The sequence below is a fragment of the Ambystoma mexicanum genome, chromosome 4q (assembly GCF_040938575.1).
Source record: "Ambystoma mexicanum isolate Mex_15411 chromosome 4q, UKY_AmexF1_1, whole genome shotgun sequence".
NCBI lineage: Eukaryota > Metazoa > Chordata > Amphibia > Caudata > Ambystomatidae > Ambystoma > Ambystoma mexicanum.
In genome coordinates, this window is record NC_090928.1 from 597,841,364 (window position 1) to 597,858,046 (window position 16,683).

Genomic DNA, 16,683 nt, shown 5'->3' on the forward strand with positions numbered 1-16,683 from the left:
GACTGGCTGTTGGGTCAAAGTGTCATATATGATATTGTGGGGAAGTCCAGGCCAGACTGTCTGGAGTCTTCTCAATGACTGTATGTTGTGGGTACGCCCATGGGATGGGACCTGGGTGAATGGAGTGTGTGACGAATACGCATTTTATGTTATGGGTGTCTAGTATCTGGTGTTTGACACAATGGGCCTCATTAGGACCCTGGCGGTAAGGGGTTTACGCTAGCGTTAGCTGCGCCGACCCCTTACCGCCAATTCCGAGTTCCCAGAGCGCCATGGTCATTTTTCCGCCCGCTTTTTGCGGGCGTAGAAATCCATGGCGCTATGGGACCTTGGTGTTAATTACGCCACCGTAATTTACGGTGGCGTAATTAACTCCTTCCCCACTCCCATTATACCCTATGGGGCCGAAATGGGAATGGGGAAGGGTAAATGGGTCAATGGGGACTTACCGCCCCGCCGACCTCGGAATGGGGCGGTAAGTCCACCATCCGCCATGGCGTAAACGGACTTTACGCCATGGCGGAAAAGTCCGTCGATGGCGGAAAAAATCCGCCAGGGTCCTAATGAGGGCCAATGACTGAGACAGCCCTGCCCGAAACTAGTATGAATGCAGCGTAGAGTGCTGAATGGCTGGGTGCTTGTCCGAATCCACATTCCGTGTTGTAAGTGTCTGGATGGAGAAGAATGGCTGGAATGCACTGTGAGCCTGATTGGCTGCCTGACTGCATGAATGCACTATTGAATGATTGGTTGCCTGAGTGTGACCCAGCAGAATGAATGAGAGATCAAACATTATATCTGGGGACCTCTCACTGATGGAAATCGTTCAGAAGCTGAAGTCATTACTTAATGCTTACTTCCAAAGCCGAGCCAGAAGAAGAATGTTAACTGCTGTTTCCCTTTGACGCAATCTGAAAGCTGCTGTGCCTTCAAGAAACTGATCCAAGAGAGGACCTGGCTAGGAGACCTCTTCCCGAGCTACGAGGGACCATCGTGCACCAGCTGATCTTTGCCAAAGCTCCCTGGAAGTCAGACCCTCAAAAGGCTGCCGACCGGAGAAGGGGACTGCCGCGGAATCCGAAGTGAAGCACCCGGACATCCAAGTCCATCGTTGTTGACCAGGGTTTGCAGGTTTGCTATAACCGCTGGAAGCCCGTCAAAGTGAGTTGCCCAGACGCGGGGACACCATTACGTCGTGCTGCTCAACGAATGGTGCTGCTACGCTCCACCTTTTCCTAAGACATTTGATTCAAGGACTCCCTTGCTCATCATCATCGACCGCTTTGTCTGGCTGGAGAAAGTCAAGGTCGACGACGACCGAGGAGAATCCACCGGTGGGTTTCCCACCACCCGAAGACCTCAGAGACACCACTGAAGATCCGACAGCCAGCTGTGGTCACATCCCGATAGCCAATGGCCGACGCCGATGAACCGACGCCCTTGCTGGGCCAAAGTTCTTCATTGACTCTTTGCGGCAACAAACTATTGTCCTTGAGGTGTATCGGACGCCTCATCTTCACAGGACATTCACAAGCATTCATCAACGAGCAGCACAAGGATCGAAGCTGCTTCCCCGACAACAGCGTTCACCTTTTCTTCACTTGGAATCTCGACGACCCATGGCTTCTGCCTTAAAGGGAGTTCACTCAAGAAGGGCCCATCGACTACTCACCGAAGAACTCTACGAAACCAGGTACATTGGGGTTGTGGAACCTTTTAGAAGGAATCAAGACTATATTGAGCATAACTGGACTGGGCTTGTCAATACTCTTTAATTACAGGTTGCCCATGTGGGGGGATCCTCACACAGAACGGTCTCTAGGTAATGGGAGTCTGTGTTCTGCCATTGCTTAATTTAACTTGCTTTCTTTCTGTGGTCTATCGTGGATTCCTCTTACAATCGGATTCGTATGTCATTTGAGCTGTTAGCAGTTGATGCATTTCAGTTAAGAGTGGTACCACATAGACCTGTATATATTTGCCATTATAGCATTGCCAGAGTACAAATTGTGTTATTGTGATTGTGTACATAACCTTGAACCCTATGTATATAAAGACTGTGTTTTCACTAACATAGTGTGTGGACATTCCTTTGTGGGTGCTTGGGGACTACATTGTACTTAGGAACCAGCCTGAATCACCTCCTGAGAGCTAAGCCTTGATTGCTTGCCCACGTTTTACCAGATAGAGAATCTTGGCTGGGGTGCCCTGTGCTTTGACTCTGCCATATAGAGAGCAGGAGTACAGATACCCCTCCAGTCTTTACACTGGTGGTAGTGGTGGGATGCTTATGGTTTTAAGAATCAGTGTGTAACCTTGCCACTTACAAAATATCTACACTTTGTTAAATTGATGTTTAGTTGTGTACTAGATAACTACATTACAAGCAATGGATTCTATGCAAATGGTAAATTGACTAGGATGAGCTTCTCCAGAGTGCTTGTGAAGCCAGGGAGTTAGACTTTGGGGATACGTCTAGGGCTGAGCTCATAGCTGCCCTGGTGGACTACCAGACTGATTGTTAAGCTATTGATGAAGGGGGGATGCAACCATTGAGGCCCCTGCCCATGGGGTTGTTACTGAATCTGTTTCTGGGAGTGCCACCACTCCTGCTGCCTCTATTCCGAACCCCAGCACAGTTTCTTCAGGGAATCCCTTGGAGCTTGAATTATTGAGGATGAAATTGGCCTTTGAATATAAAAAGTTGGAAACAGAAGCTGAACTTAAGAAAGAGGAGTTGGCACAGCAGTTGATTCTCAAGAATAGGGATCTTGAACTCCAAGACAAGGACACTGAATGTCAGACAATCCAGCTAGAGAAAGCTAGAGTGGAGACTTCAGCGAATCCAGTTGAGAGTGTCAGGTCCCCTGCCACCAGGTTTATGAGAGATTGGTTGGCGTGTATAAGAAGGGTTCTGATATTCTACAATGGATTGAAGCGTTTGAAATGGCTTGTGGAATCCATGATGTTGATAAATGAGATTGGGCTAAGTGTTTGTTAAGCAGAGTGCCTCAGACTGGGTATGATTGTATTCTGAAACTGAGTGTGGAAGAAAGGGGTCAGTATGAGTGCATGACATCTGCTTTGATTGCCAAGTTTTGCAAGACGCCTACCCAATACCTTCAAAGGTTCAGGGAATATAAGAAAAGAGAGAATGTGTATTGGGTTGACTGGGTGAGTGCTGCACACATATGATCATGATGGGGTGGATTGATGGTTACAAAGTGAAAACGTTTGTTGAATTGGCCCACCTTTTGTTTTTTGAGCATTTTTCTGAAACCTGTTTACCAGACCTGCGTCAGTATGTTGCAGACCAGAACATTTTAGATCCCTTTAAGCTGGCCAGGCTGGCTGACAAGTGGGTCTCCCAACGGGTGTCCCCTAAGGAACCCAGTGGGAAGGACAAGGACAAAGAAAAGGGGGCCTCTCAGAAGTCTGAGGAGTCCCAGAAACAGTCACAGTCGGGTAAACCAAAACCTTCCTCTCCTAAGACCCATACATCTAGTGGGGATAAGTCCTATGTGGGTGGGAGTAAGAGTAGTGGTCCTGCTGCTGCAAAGCAGGCTCCCAGTGTCTCCAGTACTGTACCCTGCATTTCTGGCACTTGTTGGGACTGTGGGGCTCTGGACCACAAGAAGGGTGACCCCAAGTGTAAAGATAAGGCACTTGGAGTCCAGGCTGTCAGCCTGACCTACCGTTACCCCATGCCTGAGGTGGAGGCCACTGTCCTTCCCTCCTCTACGGGAATCACATTTGGTGCTCCTGTAGAGATTTCCCTAGTGTCTCTTGGGGCCTGGAACCAGTACACAGAAGTACTGGCTACAATCCCACAGAACACCCGTAGGTTTTTGAGAAGTCTCCTCCTGCATGGCCAACCTTCTACTGGTTTGAGATACACTGGGGCAAGCATGACAGTGGTGGACAGGACCCTGCTCAAGCCAGAGGAGTATGTTGGTGCACCTCTGAGAACTACCAGGTTAGCTGGTGGGCCTCCCAAATTATCTCCTGTAGCCTTGGTCAACATTATGATTGGAGACCAGACAGCAAAGCTTCCTGTCCTGGTTCAGGTCAACATACCTGCTAACATTTTGTTAGGCAATTATCTAGTGGAGTTGGGGTTGATCTCTGATGATCTTCCCCTGACTGCTGCTGCAGACTCTAGGTCACAGGTACCACCGTGTCTGATTGCCAGTCAGGTACCCAAGCCAAAGGGGCGACCCAAGGCAAGAAGAAGGAAGAGTAAGAAGGGCACCTCTGGGAAGGGGGCCCCTTCTCTTCCTGCTGCTTCAGCAGCACCCACTGGGACTCATTCTCTGGACGGGCTGGGTCCAGTGGTAAACCCAGACTCAACTCCTGAGGGAGAAGAGCCAGAAAAGGCCCTCCTGGGGGAGAGGTGCTCCACCCAGAGGATCACCCCGACCTTCAATGCCTGCTGGCTGAGGGGGGCACTCTAGGGGAGACTTCTGTAAGGATCAGAGAGAGTGCCTCTCTCTCTCACTCTCCCCCCCCCTCTCTCTCTCTCTCTCTCTCTCTCTCTCTCTCTCTCTATCTATCTCTCTCAGGAAACAGGCACTGGCCCAGGCACAGGGAAAAGTGCCTAAGTCTTTCTGGATTTACTGGGAGGATGAGCTCCTTTGTAGTAAGCCCACTAAGCCTCAACCTGGTGCCCTCAAGAGGTTGGTGGTACCCCAGGTTTACAGGCCCTTCCTACTGCAGTTGGCACATGAGCTGCCATTGGCTGGTCATCTTGGGACCAAGAAATCAAAGAAAAGGCTCTCTGCACATTTCTACTGGCCCCAGATGGGAGTAGACGTGAAGTCCCACTGCAGGACCTGCCCCACTTGTCAGTTATCTGGCAAGACTGGAGGCAGTGTCATTGCCCCACTGCAGCCGTTGCCAGTGGTTGGCACACCATTTGAGAGGGTGGGCATCTACATTGTTGGTCCCCTTGGCCCTCCTACTTCAGGTAGACATCGATTCATCCTGGTCTTGGTAGATCATGCCAGCAGGTACCCTGAGGCTATACCCCTTCAGCCTGTTACTGCCGAGGTGGTTACCAGGGCGCTCCTGGGCATTTTTACCAGGTTTGGATTCTGTAAGGAGGTTGTGTCTGACAGAGGTACCAACTTCATGTCGAGTTACATGAAAACGATGTGGAAAGAGTGCGGAGTAACCTACAAGTTCTCCACCTCCTACCATCCCCAGACCAATGGTCTGGTTGAGAGATTTAACAAAACTCTCAAATGCATGCTGGGTGCTTTGGAAGAGCCCCTAAGGAGGAAATGGGATCTCCTCCTGCCATGCCTGCTGTTCGATACAGAGAGGTACCTCAAGAGGGTGTTGGTTTCAGCCCCTTTGAGTTGCTCTTTGGACATCCTGTGAGAGGGCCTCTTGCCTTGATCAGAGAAGGTTAGGAAGCCACCCCTCCAGGTCCTGCCAAGCAAGTGGGTGAACTATGTGTTAGGTCTCAGACGCAGGATGACACAGATGATGGGCCAGGTGACAGCGAACCTTAAGGCAAGCCAGGAATTGATTAAATATTGGCATTACCTTAAAGCATCACAAGTGGATTGGACTCCAGGACAGGAGATCCTTGTGATGGAGCCTACCAAGCCTAGAACTTTGGTAGATAAGTGGACTGGACCCTTCCGGTTAATCTCCAAGATGGGCAAAGTCAATTATCTGGTTGACATGGGAGTCCCTGGGGTAGCCCCTCAGGCATTCCACGTCAACAGGCTCAAGCCTTTCCATAGGCGAGCAGAAGTCTCATGTCTCTTGCTAGCCTCAGAGCAAGACGAGGATGAAAGTGAGCCCCTACCTGATTTTCTGCATAGCAACCCTCAGGATGGCTCAGTGGAGGGAGTGCATCTCTCTCCAGATCTGACACCAGAGCAGCAGAGGGCCTGCAGGGCTTTGGTCCGACAGTATGCCCCTCTGTTCTCACTGACACCAGGCCTCACCCTGTGGTGCAGGCACAAAATTGACACTGATGACAGCGTACCTGTCAAAAGCAGATGCTACAGGATGTCAGACACTGTAAAGAACCACATCCAGGCTCAGGTCGTCAAGATGTTGGATCTGGGTGTTATTGAGCCCACAACCAGTCCCTAGTCCAGTCCAGTGGTCCTTGTCCCCAAGGCAAGTTCCCAGGCAGGTACCAAGGATTGGCGGTTCAGTGTGGACTACAGAGTGGTCAATGCCATCACCAAAACTGACGCTTACCCATTGCCCAGGGCTGATGAGCTTGTGGATACCATAGTTGCTGCCAAATTTGTGAGAACCTTTGACCTTACCTCAGGCTTTTGGCAAATAGCTCTGACAGACCATGCAAAGGAAAAGACTGCATTCTCAACACCTGAGGGACTCTACCAGTTTAGAGACATGCCTTTTGGGTTGAAAAATGCACCTGCCACCTTCCAAAGATTAGTCCACCATGCGCTCAGTGGGCTGGAGGCCTTTTGTGTGACCTACTGAGACGACATTTCTGTCTACAGTTCCACCTGGGAAAAGCATCTGACTCACTTGGATAAGGTGTTGCAGGCCTTGAAAAGGGCTAACCTCACTATCAATGCCACCAAGTGCCAGATAGCTCAAGGGAAAGTCACGTATCTTTGTCATGAGGTAGGAGGGGGTTGAATCCAACCTCTTCCCAGGTACAGGAGAAAAGGATCTTTCTTAGGCACACAGCTGCTGGTCCTACTAAATATAGGTTATTGTGCAGTGGGCACAACATACAGGACAATATCCAGGTCTGTGGTTTCATTAGTTGCCACGCAGTTAGAGGGACAGCTGTTATACGTTTGGGGGGTTCGGGGGGTTCGGGGTGTGCTATTTCATCAAGGTCTCTTAGGAGTCCTTTGATGTCCATAATTAAACTATTTACATCCTTGATTGGTTTTAACATTCAGGACATTTTACATTGTCTGGTATCAGGAGCGATCAGAATTTATGCTTTTCTTTTAGCCATAGTTACCAATAATTGTTGTACAGAGAGAGAGCAGTGTAGAGGAGGAGCCAAGTACCCCCACTCCAACTGCCCCGCCTACATTACCTGAAACGTATGAACCCAAGTATGTGACATATACTGAACAGGTAAACCAGCAGAGAGAAGAGCATGGACTTTGTGCAGTACCTATAAGAATACCTATACCTAAGAGAATATGGGAGGTGAAGTACCCATTAAGGAAACCATAGCTGCATACAAGACGATACGATGACCATTTGAACGAGATTCCTGAAGAAGCAGAGAAACTAAATGGCAAAGATGAATGGTGACGTCATACAAAGTTGAATAGACACCCATATAGAAAGATAACTGGACCAGAGAGGCAGACGATTTATAACAAGAACAAAGTACCAAGGATAAGTGACATCTTGCGATCAAGATGAAGAGACTTATGCCACAAACCTGATGAAGATACTTAGTTTAAATGTGTACAGACACAATGAAACGCAAGCAGCAAAGCAATCATGAAGCTAGCCACATGCCTTTCAATAGTTAGACCGCGGCAAATGCCAAAATATATATACACATATATATCTTATAGATACATATGGACTAAGAAAGGATGAATGTTTCCACTACGTATAAAGCAGTACTGAACAAAGCAAGAAGGCCTAATTTCAGTGTCGCAGTCAAGAAAAGCAATTGAATTAAACATAATAAAAGCTCAGCTAAGGAGTTGACTGAGCCAAGAAATCCAAGGTTTTATCGCACTTAATTTCGCTGACATTGGATACAATTAACGTGAAAGAACAGAAGCTCCTGTTCAGAGAGGTCAAGCAAAAACAAAAGACGTTACAGGACTACTGAAAATAAAATCAAATACACAAAAAGGCTCAACTTCATGTTGTCCAGTCACATGATGGAAGGAAGTTGGACGACGAGATGATCACACCTACGCACGGAAGCCGACTAGAGCCCATACTCCTTAAAAATTCTCAGAGAACAGTATAAACTCAAGGTCAATTTCAAAGCACTAATTGACACTGGACCACTGAGGTGATGCTGGATGATATTTTTAATTGGTGGGAAGCTGGTGTTAAGACGAGCACACCCGCACCTGGTTGTTCTGTCTGCGTGCTGCTAACGTAGGTGGAAAGGTACTGACGGGGGTTAGAAGCCAACCAATTGTAGGGGATCACGTAGTTGGGGGTCCTATAGCTTGTGTAGCCAATAGGACATTGTACAATTAGTGACGTTCACAGTGGCCATTTTTTAGGGAGGGCTTACTTGCCCCACATGATGTTAACTATCCAATTATTTCTCTCCGTTACTCTATACAGATATGGAATCTATGCTTAGTTATTCACTTAGAACCAATCCCACCTCCTGTTAGGTTTGTGTAGTTTGCTACGTAGGATGACGTTGGAAACATGTAGGTTATACGTCAGTGATGACACATTTTATCTATAAAAATGCAGTTTTTTCTTAAATGAGTTAGAGTCAAAGTATCGAGCGATTTCTGATGTTTGTTGTACTCCCTGTTTTAGATACTTGACATTAAAACAGACGATCTTTGCCAAACTATTTGTGTCGTCTTGATTATTGATGTATGAATAAAATCTGCATCCCCATCCATCTCCAGGGTATTGCTACTCATCTTGAAGGGCTGGAAGTCTCCAGTTCAGCGGCAGTTAATGGAATTAGGGAATCAGAAAGTCACTCTCCACGTGACTAATAAATCAGCTCGTTTCTGCGCTTGCAGTAAAAAACGAAGGCCAAGTTATAGAAGGTCATTAAATAGCCAACACAACAGCACAACCAGCACAAATGAAGGGTCGCCTGGGCCGACCATGAAGCAAAAAAAGCCCGGCGGCTCGAGAGGCTGCCTTAGTCCATCTCAATACTCTGATGACATCACTGGTAGCACTACACAATTATCTACACAGTCGTGCACACAATTGAGTACAAATAGGTCACAAACGGTTGCCAATTATTGCAGGATATGTTGGTGATGAATTAGGTCAGTTTATATTTGCCTTATTCTTGCGGCGAGAACAGGTCTCAGCTCCTCTCAGAGCAGAGATTCAGTGCAGCCAGAAGTTTAACTCACGTGTTACGGGGCAGTGATGCATCCTGACCCACGCCACCCCGAAGAGCCACTTACCCTTAGCCACGCAGGCTTTTCCTTTTTGTAGCTGAAATAAGGAAATCCAATCAGGGGAAACAAGTGCTCAGCAGCGGGAACAAAGAGTATGCACCGACATACAAGAAAAGGAAAGAAAAAGGAAAGGGGCGTCCAATACTCAATTCCTATGCCCACAGACTTGCAGTAGCTTCAACGCTGCAAAATGGCAGAGTGGCAGGTTCCCCCAAGCACCTGGCAGGCTGCACACTTGCACTGTGGTCTTGTCTGTCGTGTAAGGAAGGTCAGATCAAGTCAGTTGGGGCCTGAGACCAGCAGGACCAGCAAGAACAGCTTGCAGATGTAAGTACATCTCTTTTGGGTGACAACAACGAGGGTATGTGTTAAGAGGGACGATGTTGTGCAGAAAATGGTGAGTGTGGAGAGGAAGAAGTGAGAGCTTGTGGTAGATTGGTGTGGAGTGGAGCAGAGTAGTGTGTCAAGAACATGTGGCAGTTTTAATCATTTTTATTATTATTATGTGAGAACAGAAAGAAACAGAGAAGTGTGGTACCCTTTCTGAGCTAGGGAAGAAGATGACGCCATATTTTATGTATAATTATAATTGTTTTTTTTATAACGAACTTAATATTGAAGAGGTTTCTAAGCGCGGACCCAGGATTCAAACCTGTGCTGCTCTGCGCCGTCTTGCTTGCTTCCAAGACAAGCACGTTGCCACTGAGCTATACTTCCCGTAAGTGAAAAGAGGAAATAAAGTCGGGGCTCCATATAGTTAGAGAGCTCAGATTCCGGTGACCAATATATTCCGCGTGGGGAATGAGAAGAAGTAGTGGTTATTATTTTCATTTATTATTTTAGCTTATTGTTTTAGGGCCTCATTACGACTTTGGAGGCAGCCATGCCCTTAATAAGGGCATGGCTGCCTCCAAAATTGTGTCCGGGTTCCCTGAATGGGGAAATACCGGGCCATCCCGAGTATGGAGGGCCCGGTATTTCCTCCTTCAGGGAACCCAGGCCCGGTCCTTCCCCATTCCCATTCGAGCCCTCATAGGGCTCAATGGGAATGGGGAGGTAGCTAACAACGGGCCCATTACAAATGGGCCCGTTGTTAGCTCCCTGGTCCCAACGTGGGACCCGCTATGGACGTCTGGAAAAACCAGACATCCAGAGCGGGTCCCGCGAGGGGACCTCATAATAGTGTGGAGTGGGTTTAACGGCGCCGGCACCATTACCAGCGCTGTTAAACCCATTCTGCACATGTTATAATGAGGCCCTTAGTGTTTTAACTTTGTTGTGTATCATGTGGGGGCCGATGGAGGGCCTGTCAAAAAAGTAGTGCAAGTGTAGGGCATGCGTATGTGTGTGGTTGCGTAGAGGAAGTGTGAATAAGGGGCAACGGGGAAGGAATGTGAAGGACAGGTAGGAATACATGCGACAAATTGTATTTTTTGTATATGCTGTAATATTTGCGAGAATATAAGGACTGTCAATATGGGTGTGGGCACTCCGTTGGAATACATGTGCAGTGCATTGCCATTGTATAAAAATAAGATTGAAAAATATATCAGACAGTGGGTTGCGGAGACAAGGGGGGAATGTCCCGCCCATGGCCAGAGCTGGGCAGGAACGATAGAGGGATATTGGAACATATGTCCACGTTCTTAGGGTGTCCGGTCAAAGGATCGAAAAAAAAGGGTCGAATGGTCAAAGGATCGACACCAAAGGACTGAAAACCAAAGGATCGATTTTTTTTTTAAATTATATATTTTTTGGGGGGTTTTCGTTTAGGGAAAAAAGTGTTTTTTACCACAAAAACAGGGGTTAGGGGGGGACCCCCCCAAAAAAAAAAAATTCGATCCTTTGGGTTTCAGTCCTTTGGTGTCGATCCTTTGACCATTCGACCCTTTGGTTGTCGATCCTTTGACCTACAACCCGTTCTTAGCATCCAAATACAAAGGTAGAAAGCTTCAGAAGAGAAAAGAGATTTTAGAGTTGTGGAAAATGGTAGAGGAGGTAGAGGACAATGACGAGTGCAAGCCCCAGTGTGCCAGCAGCCCGCCCGAGTGTAGTTCAGCCAACAGCTCTAGAAAGTACACAGCCGCCCTCACCCAGAGCAGGGCTCTACCAGCTCACCCCCCTCCCAGCCATGGGATACACTAACCCAACCTATGTGTCTTCTCCTGCCACAGCACCACCCCCATATCAAACAACACCTAACACTACAACATGGCGGGATAGTAAGCCACAGAAAGACCTAGAAGAGGCATTAGACGACGCACGAGCAGAATTGGCACGGCTGAGAGCACTCAGGGAAGGGGAGAGCAAACCGGGGTGTGGTCTGAAAGGGGGAAGGGCTAGAGATATTTTGTTTGGATTGGACAGTACTGCAATAAATGACATGCACATTGAGAAGGGGAAGGGTAGCGACCGAGGAGCGGAGAGTGTGGGTTACGGCACAGTGAGTTTGGACAGAGGTGCGGATAGAGACTTGAGGGAAGGAGAATGGGTCACTATGGATGAACCCGAGGATAAAGAAGAGGTGCAGGAGGCACAGCAAACTGCCCCAAGGGTAGAGAGCTTGTGGCCTCAGCGATTGAGGAACAGAGTTAGGCGGGTCGCAGTGGCAAGAAGAAATTGAAGTGATGGATGGAAGGCAAAGCGAGGAATGGGCACACAGTTACCACTATTATATAAAGGCCCCAGGAGAACGCAGTTTGCACCCTGAGCCCAAATGGATAAGAACAACTTGATTAAAGTACTCCCACCCCTCACTGGCGGGACATCCATGAGTTAAGCTAGATGATGATACACATGACAGGGTGCCCTTTAATAATATCAGGGCATTGGTGTGGGATGCCTTGCAGCAAACATACCCCGACACGCCAGACTTGCAGTGTATAATGCAGTACACAATGGGAGATGATGAAGATCCTGCTCAGTACATTTTGAAAGTGCAGGAGACGTGGAGAACAGAGATGGGAGACCAGTGTGACCGATCAGTTCCTCTTTTCTCTTTTGGTATTAAAATGGGGTTGCCCAAGCAAGTACAGAAGGCACTCTAGAGGATAGTGGGCATCAAGGCGAAGGGGTGGGCCAAAAGACACACTATAATTATACACCACTGTAATCGAATTAAAGAGAGGGAAAAGGAAATGGCACAAAGGTTGCAGGAGGAGGAATCGAAACTGATACAGAGAAAGCTAGCAAAAATAGCAATTGAAAGAGCGGTAACAGCAGTTACACAAACAGAGGCGGCAGAACAGGCGGCAGCACGGACCGATGTAAGAATAGCAGCATTTTGGCCAGGCGGAGGGCAAGGGCAATGTAACGGTGGACCACAACAGCAGTATCCCAAGTGGAATCAAGGAAGTCAGCAGTGTGGAGGGGGACGAGTCAGAGATGGAGTAGGGGGGTTTGGAGTAATGGGTTCGAGAGGGGGAGCGGGACTAGCTCAGTGTTGGGGGTGTGGAGACTGGGGTCATTTCGTGAGGGCTATAATCCATACGTCCCTCCGGGCACGGCACAAAAACAGAAACACTTCCCTACGCCTCCTATGGCCACGTCCATACCATAAAAAATACACCAGGTATACAGTTACCCCCACGGCCCCCAAAGGCGCAGCTGCTTACCCTGCCAATTTCCAAATGCAAGCGACCCGCTAAACCAATCGTACAGGTGCCCGTGCCAACACATAACATTGTCCCGAATGGGACAGTGGCTCTGTATCAGAGGGTGAGTGGCGTGGGAGAAAACCCATTCACGTTCCCGGGCACCAATATATATCCTGATTAGGACAGCCCACAGAAAGCCCTTGCATTCCCAGTCCTGTCCATGACTACCCACCCTGACGAGGAACCCTTGGTGGGCGCTGAGATAGGTAACAAGCAATTCATCTTTATGGTCGACACGGGTGCCTCCAAATCATGTATCAGTGAGGAAAACTTCCCACTATCAGGTGAAACTCCCGACAAGCAAGGCTTCTCTGGGACAGTCACCACAGTTCCATACACAGAAGAAGTAGCAATAAAAATAGGAGGAAAAGTTGTGCGTGCACCTTTATTATATTCAGGGACTTCCCCAGTCAATTTGCTCAGGTGTTACCTCCTTAGCATATTGAACATGACCAGCTCCTTCACAGATCGGGGGATAGTATGTGCCACTTCAGAGATGTGTGCAATGAGAGCAATGGTGATCATTCAGGCCAGTGAAGGAGAGGTGGTGGTTTGTGGCATTCCTGTTGACCCTGATATGTTTGTTTATGGGATCATGGTTTTAATTGATGCAGTGCCCGAAATTGGCAAAGCTTGTTGGCGGGTACAATCTGATTTCATCTTTAGGCCCATTGTAACCCCCCAGCTTGTGGCAGGGATTATACATTCACTGGATCTGCTGGGCTTGGGGATATCAGTGAAAAGGATTGTTGTGGTGGGCACATATTCAGAGGGGTGCGGGTGTGTACTGGATATCCAAAGGCAAAAGGGGGGAGTTGGTGAATGATCCAGGACCTCTGCCCCCTAAATGACATTGTGCAGGCAGAATTTCCTGTAGTTCCTAACACTGTGACCATTTTGTACAGCATCCCCAAGCAAGCAACACATTTCACATGGGATGCTCAGTAACACTGTACGTGGAGCATGCTGTATTTGCCATCCTTGAGCGGTCAAAATCAATTCCAACCACACAGAGGGCCTCCGCATATGACGTCATTTTGTCCAGCCCGCCCATAGACATAGTAAGATGCAAGACTTTAAACCCTACCACCTTCCTCACAGAAGTGGGTACCAATGAAGATCTTGCAAAGCATGACTGTGTGACGTTCGAAGGGGAAGAAGAGGACATACTAAAAGCAAAAGACAGCCTACTTGAAGGGTGGGTACTCTCTTTGTTGACGGGTCAGCAACTATCAACCAGGGGACTGGCTTGAGGCATACTGCTGCGACGGTTGTCTGCCTGGTGGATGGAGAATATGAAGTGCTTGTGCAAAAGAGACTGCCCATGCACTATTCGTCCGAAGCGGCAGAGCTTATAGCGCTCATCGAGGCGCTTCTAGCATCCATGGGGCGGCTGTATGACTGTTTACGTGCGCTGTATGACTGTTTACGCTGACTCAGCCTATGTCACCACTACGGTGCATTCAGGGCTGGCACGATGGAAGCAGAGAGGGTTTAGGAGGGCTGATGGGTCCCTGGTACAACATGCAGCATTTTTAGACAAACTAATAGATACGCCTTCCCAACCCTCCATGGCGGCGATGGTGAAATGCACCGGCCATACCAATGACACAGATGAGGTCTCATTCAGTAATACCGCCGCGGGCGGAGCAGCCAAATAAGCAGCTTATCTCCCTGTGCCCAGTGTTTCAGAATACCCAGTGCTAGCACAGGGATGAGCACAATTACGTACAGAGATCACGTTACGATGGCGAGATGTGAGCTGCACTGGTTGCCTGTGGCCACCAGACTTCTATTCCGCACTCTCACTATCGTACACAAGTGCAGAACTGGGAATATGCCTGGATATCTACAACAGCTAATATCCACAAGACCTAACACAAGAACGCTCAGGTCAAACAATTTGCACTTAGTATTTGAACCCAAGTGCCATACTGCTAGAGTAGCTAATACAACCTTCACCTCAAATGGACCTAGAGCTTGGAATGCCCTCCCTCTAGAGCTTAGATCCATTGATTCCCTGGACTTGTTTAAGAAAAGACTAAAGACTTATCTGTTCAATTAATGATTTGGGCATGCGCCTAAAATACTCTTTTGCTGGCTTCCCTGATGGATTTTCTCGCTTTGTTACTTGTTGTGTTTGTCTTGTAGTGCCCTCACACCCTAGGGTCTATGGTTTGCGCTATATAAATACATTAAAGTAAAGTAAAGTAAAGTGAATCCTATAACTCATTACCAATTGCACAGATTATTGAATTGCAGAGCCGTGCCCCGCAGAATGAGAAGGAACTGTGGCAGAAAAGTGGGTGTAAGCAGTCCCCGACAGATTTATTGTGGTGGCAGTAAATAACAGACAAAATGGTCATGCCACATGAGTTACTACTGGCCGCTTTCGACCAGCTGCACAACCCATCTCACGTGTCAAAACATCATATTGCAGCCGATGTACAGGAGGACTGGTTTGTCCTCAATCTGCAGGATGCCCTGACCAAAATGGTGATTAATTGCATTACTTGTCAATCGTATAACATTGGCCACACCTTGAGAACAATTTGAGGTACCTTACCCCGTCTGATTGGGCCATTCCACGAGTTACACATTGACTATGCGGATATGGGAGAGAGATGTAATGGGTACCGCTACATGATCATGTGCCCCTTTTCCTGATGGGTGGAGGCAGGTCCATGTGCACATCCAGATGCTAAATGTGCCACCAAATTTCTGGTCAGAGAGGTTTTCTCTCAATGGGGAGTGTGCAATGTATTAAGACCTGACAACAGCACTCACTTTTTGCAACAAGCTGTTTAAGGAAATAACAGCATGACTGGGCATCAGGCACTAGAGGTGCACAATTTACCAACTCCATGCCAACAGAGTTGTAGAAAGTGTCAACGGTCTATTGAAGAGCAAATTGTTAAAGTTGTGCACCACGCTAAAAAACAATTGGCTGCACTGTTTGTCCATGGCTTTGTTTAGCATGTGCACGCAGCCCAGTCAGGATCATCATTTATCACCACATGAAGTGGTGATGGTGCGACGAACGCGTATGCCCCTATCTCCCATTAGGAAGGCTTCAGATGCTCACAGGGCTGCATCTGTGCTGGGAGATGAGTTTCAACGTTACCTTTCTGCCTTAACAAAAGCAATAACATGTATTTCTCAACAGATAGCACCATCACGATCTGAAGATCCAACCAGCTCTTCAGCTATTCCCCAGCGATTTTATATTCGTCAAGAATTTTGTCCATCGGTGGAGTGAATCAGGGTACAACGGTCCTTACACCTGGCGATAAAGGTTAGGGAGCTGCGGTATTGGAATGCATCTTTCAGACATCTGGAAAACACCCAATACCGTACCCCCCAAACAGGTTGAGTAAATATTAAATGTGTACCAACTGTAATATATGCTGAGTAATTACACGTATTACTGTTCCTGAGCCCGTGTACATATTACAACTACACATCGTTTTTTGATATCAGCATTTTCGTTTTGGGTTGCAATTTGTTAACAGTATCTACACAAGACGCTGCCTTAATTCACGAATCACAATATCTGTGACCACTTGTAAATCTTGCTATACTGCCGCACCCTTCTCATCGGTGTCTTAGACTAGTCTTGCGTGTTCAGCAACCGGTAACAGAAACAGACCTTCGAACAATTGCTATAACTCGCTCGTACCTGGCTAATTTCACTGTGCTTGCTTAGCTACGTGTACTATTGCATAGAGGTTACATTACCTGCTTTTTAGCTTATTGATAACTTGCTAAGCACTTCCTGCCTGCTAACCATCCTATTAGGTGCACGTAACTATTGCACGGTTGGCACCACCATGTCTCTTATGTATATGATACCACAAACATATGTAATAGTTTCTCAGCCTGGCCAAGCATGTTTACCTACAACGCATGCTAACCCCATCATC